Source organism: Centruroides vittatus, unplaced genomic scaffold (assembly GCF_030686945.1).
Source record: "Centruroides vittatus isolate TY-2023 unplaced genomic scaffold, ASM3068694v2 scaffold_2979, whole genome shotgun sequence".
Taxonomy (NCBI): Eukaryota; Metazoa; Arthropoda; class Arachnida; order Scorpiones; family Buthidae; genus Centruroides; species Centruroides vittatus.
The window spans coordinates 254,530-260,551 of record NW_027122697.1 but is presented as its reverse complement, the minus strand read 5'-3'; the positions used below and the strand labels follow the sequence as shown (position 1 = coordinate 260,551).

The window sequence follows — 6,022 nt, the reverse complement described above, 5'->3', positions numbered from 1 at the left end:
ATAAAATCATAAATCATTAAAATTGAATTGATTTTACACAGTAATTCTTATATTTCAGTTAAAATTTTAGATATTTGTCACGTATACTTGTATATAATGTATATTTTCGTCGCCCTCTTTAACTATAAAGGAGGAAACGAAAATATTAATCTTAACGAAAAGTTATTAATCTTTAAATAATTCTAATATTGTCAAAGTCTATTATATAAAGAAATTAAAGATAGTTTATCATAAAATATTCCATGCTAAATTACATTATACTTATATACATATATATAGACTTCTACAGCTTTCACTTGGATGCACTTTATAGTGAAGATTCGCATCTCGGACGTTAGCAATGAAAAGTAAAATAGTGAATTCACGAGAAATGTTATTCTTTCTGCTTATTTGTACAATTATTATTGTACCACATGGTAAGAAATATTTATTAAAATATAAAGTAGGCATATTAGTTTAAGAATATGAAGGCATTAAACTAGAGACTAGAATTGTCTGGAGTTAACAGAAAATCTTACTATAAATTTAGGGTTAATGTTACCTTAGGTTCCGAGATGGAAACGTAGGGATTTTTTCCCTACGTCGGCGACCGCTCCGGGGAAAAATTTTTTCCCTGCGATTCAAGATGGCCACGCGACCGGCCGCCATCTTGAAATGCTATGCAGAATCCGCGGATTTTAACCGAAATGAAAAAAAAATTAAAAAAAAGGGAAAAAGTAATTTTTTACTCACTTTTCGATGGAGTTCGACTACTTCTTCCTTTGTTTCTTTCCTTTTCGATCCAATTTTTTGCCGGTTTCGCTAAACTCCGGATTTTCGTTCGGTGAAGTTCTTTTATTCGCTGTTGTTTTCGCTTCGGCCGCCCTTTTATTGGTCGGTTGGCGTTTTCCTTCTTTTGAATTAGTATTACTATGCTGCTTTTTGGTATCTTTCCCTTCTTCTTGTTTCTTGTTAGCTTTCTTTTTCGTAATCGTCGCAGGCGCTGCGGGAACGGTTTCGGGCTGGAACCAAATCGGCACTTTTCCCTGCCCGGACAAGTGTTGCTTAAGTGTTGGGCAAAAGTTGGAAATCTCTCGCCTGGTTTTCTGGAGGGCCAGGAATCACAATCAATGCAAACGGACTCAGTCGGCTGTATGCCTAATTTCACAGCAAATTTAAATGCGCTATCGACAAAGGGAGGTACACCTAACTCCAAACGGTCGTCTTCCATCGACTTGTAAAAATCACGGGAAGTGCATTTCGACCGAAATTCGTCGTTGCAAATCAAATCGACCGAACCGCTCATTTCCACACAATCGGTAATAACTAAACGAGGGGAGGTTGGAATGGTGGGAAAAAAAACACAGCCTATCCTTAATTTCTAGTTACAGGTTCGTCTAACGTTTAGCTAAAAATTGTAAAAATAAAAAAAAAAATAAAAAAAATACTTACTAATGCAAGAAGAAATATTAACCACAATTATTATCCGATAAGAGTTAATTTGAAAACGAAAAATCGTCACGAAAAAAAACACGAGTCATAATCCAAATCGCAAAACACGGCAGCACACGTTTCCAACTGGTAGTCAATTTGCATAAAATTGCATTGAAACGAACAGAAATCACGTCACAGATCGAGCATTTGCATATTCGCGCGTAACACCACTATGAATTTCCCGCCGATATTACTCTCGCACGACGTCACGAAAAGGCTCCCTCTACCGTCGCAAATTTACACACACCGTCGCCGTTTCGAGGTTACAGGATACTCGGCAACATGGAAGTCGGGGTCGAAACCGACCGGGGAAAAAAATTCTCGAGGGCGTCGACGTCACGAGTCTAGGGAAAAAATTTTTCCCCGTCGCGGACGCCGACGTAGGGAAAAAATCCCACCACCGCAATCTCGGAACCTAAGGTAACATTAACCAAATTTAGTATAGTTAAATCGAGTTTATATCATTATCTGTGCATAAATTTACCATTCTTATGTAAGAGGGAATGTTTTCAATGTTGCAATAATGTAAAATTTGCTTCTAATTGTTTTCTTCCTATGCAGATAATATAATATTATAGAACTTGAAGTAATGCAAGTGAATTTGTTCTTGAATATTCTATAATTATCCAATGTACAGACGATGAATTGTTTACAATAAATCATTAATTACAGAGTTAAAATGGATTACATTGATGGAATAAGATAAAGCAATACTTGAACGATCTGCCTTCCGGGAAAGACTTCTTATGTAAAGCTGGCTCCTGTTCAAATGTAAGACACGTGAAAAAAATTCGAGAACCGCCACGCGGCGAGCCTGTTGGCGAAACGCAAACCAGTGTTCAGTAGTGTCATTTACTCGGACACTGGTGAGCAAACCCGCTCTATGGTACGGATGAAAGCTGATCTCAATTCCATACTGCTTATTATCAATTATGATGGTTTGGACTACCATAATTGATCATGGTTTGGACTACCATAATTGATCATGAGCATGCTCATGGACAGCCAGGTGGGGATCCAGGTTTGAATCCATGTCATCACTGCGGAAACATACTTATTAAAGTGTTGTAGTTATATTTATTCTTGTTAATTGAAGTATTGTAAACATTAAAAATAAACGTTTTAACTGTTAATTTATTATAAATTGCATAAATTTTAAAAACAGAAAAACATTATTATTATAATATTTATGATTTTTTATAGGCTGTTCTCTAGTTGCAAAAGTTCAACTATGTGGAGAAGATCTGTATACAATGTTGGTTAACACCTGTCTTCCAACATTGATATCATGGCATCGTAAGTGAATTCCATTATCGAATTTTACATAATGTTAATTATGTTGCGATAAAATGTCTGATTTTCAACTTTATTTAATTTCAGTTACAGAGTATCGTGCATACCATAACAAATTTTTTTCAACGGGAGCAGGACTCGAACTCGTAGATTTGTGTTGCGAGAACGTATGCGAAGAATCGGTATTCCAAGATGATCAGAAGTGTAAACTCCTCATTCCTGATGATGTTAGCATTGGTAAATAAATTAAAGGTTAAATATTGCATAAAGTACTCGTTTATTTAGCTTAAACATGGAAAGATTCTTCAATAAACTGAAAATTAAATTGTATTGATAATTAAATTGTTTTGAAAACGTGTAAAATGGTTCACTAGCATGACTTATATTTGATTTTTTAGATTTTTCAAGACCTTTCCTTTATTAAGAAGGTTGTAAAGGAAAACCGCAATTAAATGAACCGTGGTAAAGCCAGATGACCATTTTTCATAAGCTCAATGTTATAAATTAAAGTTATGTCCCGAAATCAGTTTGAATTCCATAATAGCATACAATGAGTTGCTGCATCAGTAATACAATTTATACTAATTATAATATTGTATATACTGTATTCAACTTACTTAATAAAATTTAGAGTTCTGGAATTGAAGTTAAAGAATATTTTTATATTGACGTGAAAATATTCTCCAAAGATTCCCGAAAATATCGTATGTGCTGAACGCTCATCGCTAGTTGGCAATGGGTTCGGTCTTCATCGGCGAGCTGGTCACGAGGCGTTTTCGAGTTTTATTTGCGTATCTAATACTTAAATAGGACTAATTTTCGATTGAACGTCTTCCCGGAGATCCCCCTTTGTTCTCTCGCCCGTATGTTGTATTGCCTTATTCCATCACACCACAACAATCTTCCACTTAACTTGGTTCAGAAACTGCAGGATTTAGATGAACATTTGAAACGTTTTATTATATCCTAACTTCGTCATTATCCACACATTCTCTACAAGACATATGATACAATCAATTGTTATTGCAAATTTGAGAGTTTCTTCACTTTATAATTAAAAGCAAAATTGTATGTGAGAGTCGGTAATTTTAGAGAAAATATTTTAGAAAATTTAATAGCAATTTGTTAAAAATTTAATATAATAAATCGATATTTTTTTATCAAGTTAAAAATATCAAAGAGAACGAGGAACAAACGTTTCCTTTGTTTAACAGTCAGTTCCTGAGAGAGATTTTTATCTCCCATGACTAAAAGGGTGACTAAATCTGAAAGACACATCAACCACACCCAGTCAGATGATCCTTAAGCTCGATTTCCATTGGAAGAGATCTGGAGAAATTAAAAGATGTAAAAGGGACGTTTTCCCGCCACTCCGCATAGTCGTCGTAGCTCTCCAACGAAACTACCATATGCAGTTCGTCATAATGAAGGTCCGAATTGTCCATACTCTCCTAGTTCAACGAGACTTAGCCATAGAAGCACCATAAGAAGAGTGTCATAGGCTATACAGGTTCGAATAGAAGATTCTCCTCAAATTGAACAAACATAAATGAAACGAAGAAAAGTACTCCTAAGGTAGTATATTGTTAGAATTGATGTGAACTCTCTCGCGAATAGTTGATTATCTCTCTCACGTATAGATGTTAAACTTCCGCATATAGGATAATTTAGATTAAGTTTAGTTAGTTTGATCTTCTTGAGAGATAAGTCTCGAATATATCATTTGAAAGCCCATTAAGATGTACAGGGTGTCTATAAAGTCTCTTTACAACTTAAAAAATTTATTGCAAAGGCAATTGATAAAATATCTTAATCAGGCTTGTTCTATTGTACTCAGTGGTTTTCGAAGTTTTTAATCACAGTGCATTATGTGCAATCGAATTTTTGGTTCATTTTTCTTCCACGAGAGATCAATTAACGCAGATGTCTACCTCGACCTTTTGACTGAATATGTGGCCTCACAACTGCAGAACCTTCAACCGACCATCATGTTCCAGCGGTATGGTGCCCCACCACTTTGGCGACTGCATGTTTCTGACTTCCGTAATCAAACATTTCAAGACCATTGGATTGGAAGGGATGGACCAATTCCGTGGCCACCACATTCACCAGATATTACACCTCTGGATTTTTTTCTATGGGACTATGTTAGATATCGTGTATTGAACAAAGATACAGGACATTACTGAACTAAAGCAAAAGATAACAGATGCAATAGCAACCATTGACGAGTCTATGTACAGCGAACATGGCAAGAAGTCGAATACTGCCTTGATGTGCTTCATGCGACTAATGGTGCTCACATAGAGGTGTATTAAATGAGGTAGAAAATCTTTGAAAACCATTGATTACAATAGAACAAGTCTGATTAAGATATCTTATCAATTGCCTTTGCAATAAATTTTTTAAGTTGTAAAGAGACTTTATGGACACCCTGTATATCATTTGTATTTACTTGTATTCATTCATTTAGTTTAGTTTTATTAAATATATTGTTATTGTTTTAACATAATCTCATTAATTTAGCTCGGAAGATTTACCACTCACGAAACGCTCCACCTGTCAAATTAACCCTCCTATGATATAATACGGACGTTGTCACTCGAACGTCACAGATATTTCTAATAACTAACGCGTGATAGTCCGCAAAACTATCTGCGTGACTATCTGGTGTCGGGAGCCTGACATAAGAGAAAAGTGATTACGAAATCATCGCTCTCCGCATTTTTATTTTTCTCATTTATACAAGAAGCCATCCTTTTTGACGAACCGAGGGCTAATCCCAACAATTAGCTGCCGAATAAGCGGTGCAAGAGTACTTTCCCAACTCTGTACCCCGGCTAGCCCCTCACATGTATATACAATCGTCAGCTCGATTTATGAATAAAGATGTCTACAAACATTTAAGCAAAAAATATTATAAACAATTAAGATTCGAATTGAATTGATGGTGTAATGCAAGATAACATGGGAGAGTTACCAAGGGGTGATGCGTCGTGGAGGACTTTCGATGGAAAGTTAGGCCAGGAACACACATACGTAAAAATTCTAGCCGAATAGGAAACATCACTGCCACTAACAGTGCTAATTTTATTAATTTTTTCCTCTCATATATCTATCCCTTTGTACTTTCCATTTTTTCTCCTCTTCCTCTGCTATAATATAGATAATTTAAATTAATACACTTGTATTCCGAATTCAAATAAAGAACGTGTGATCTAAATATCGATTCTACTAGATCTACCTGTTATTTGAA

At 35.4% G+C, this 6,022-nt stretch overlaps 1 long non-coding RNA gene across 1 annotated transcript; it reads left to right on the top strand.

Annotated features, from left to right (window-relative positions):
• The first annotated feature begins 2,648 nt into the window (after positions 1–2,648).
• LOC136987993 (uncharacterized) lies at positions 2,649–3,035 on the top strand. Its single transcript, XR_010882708.1, has 2 exons — positions 2,649–2,769; positions 2,854–3,035. It is a non-coding gene; the product is annotated as an uncharacterized lncRNA (long non-coding RNA).
• Positions 3,036–6,022: the final 2,987 nt, after the last annotated feature.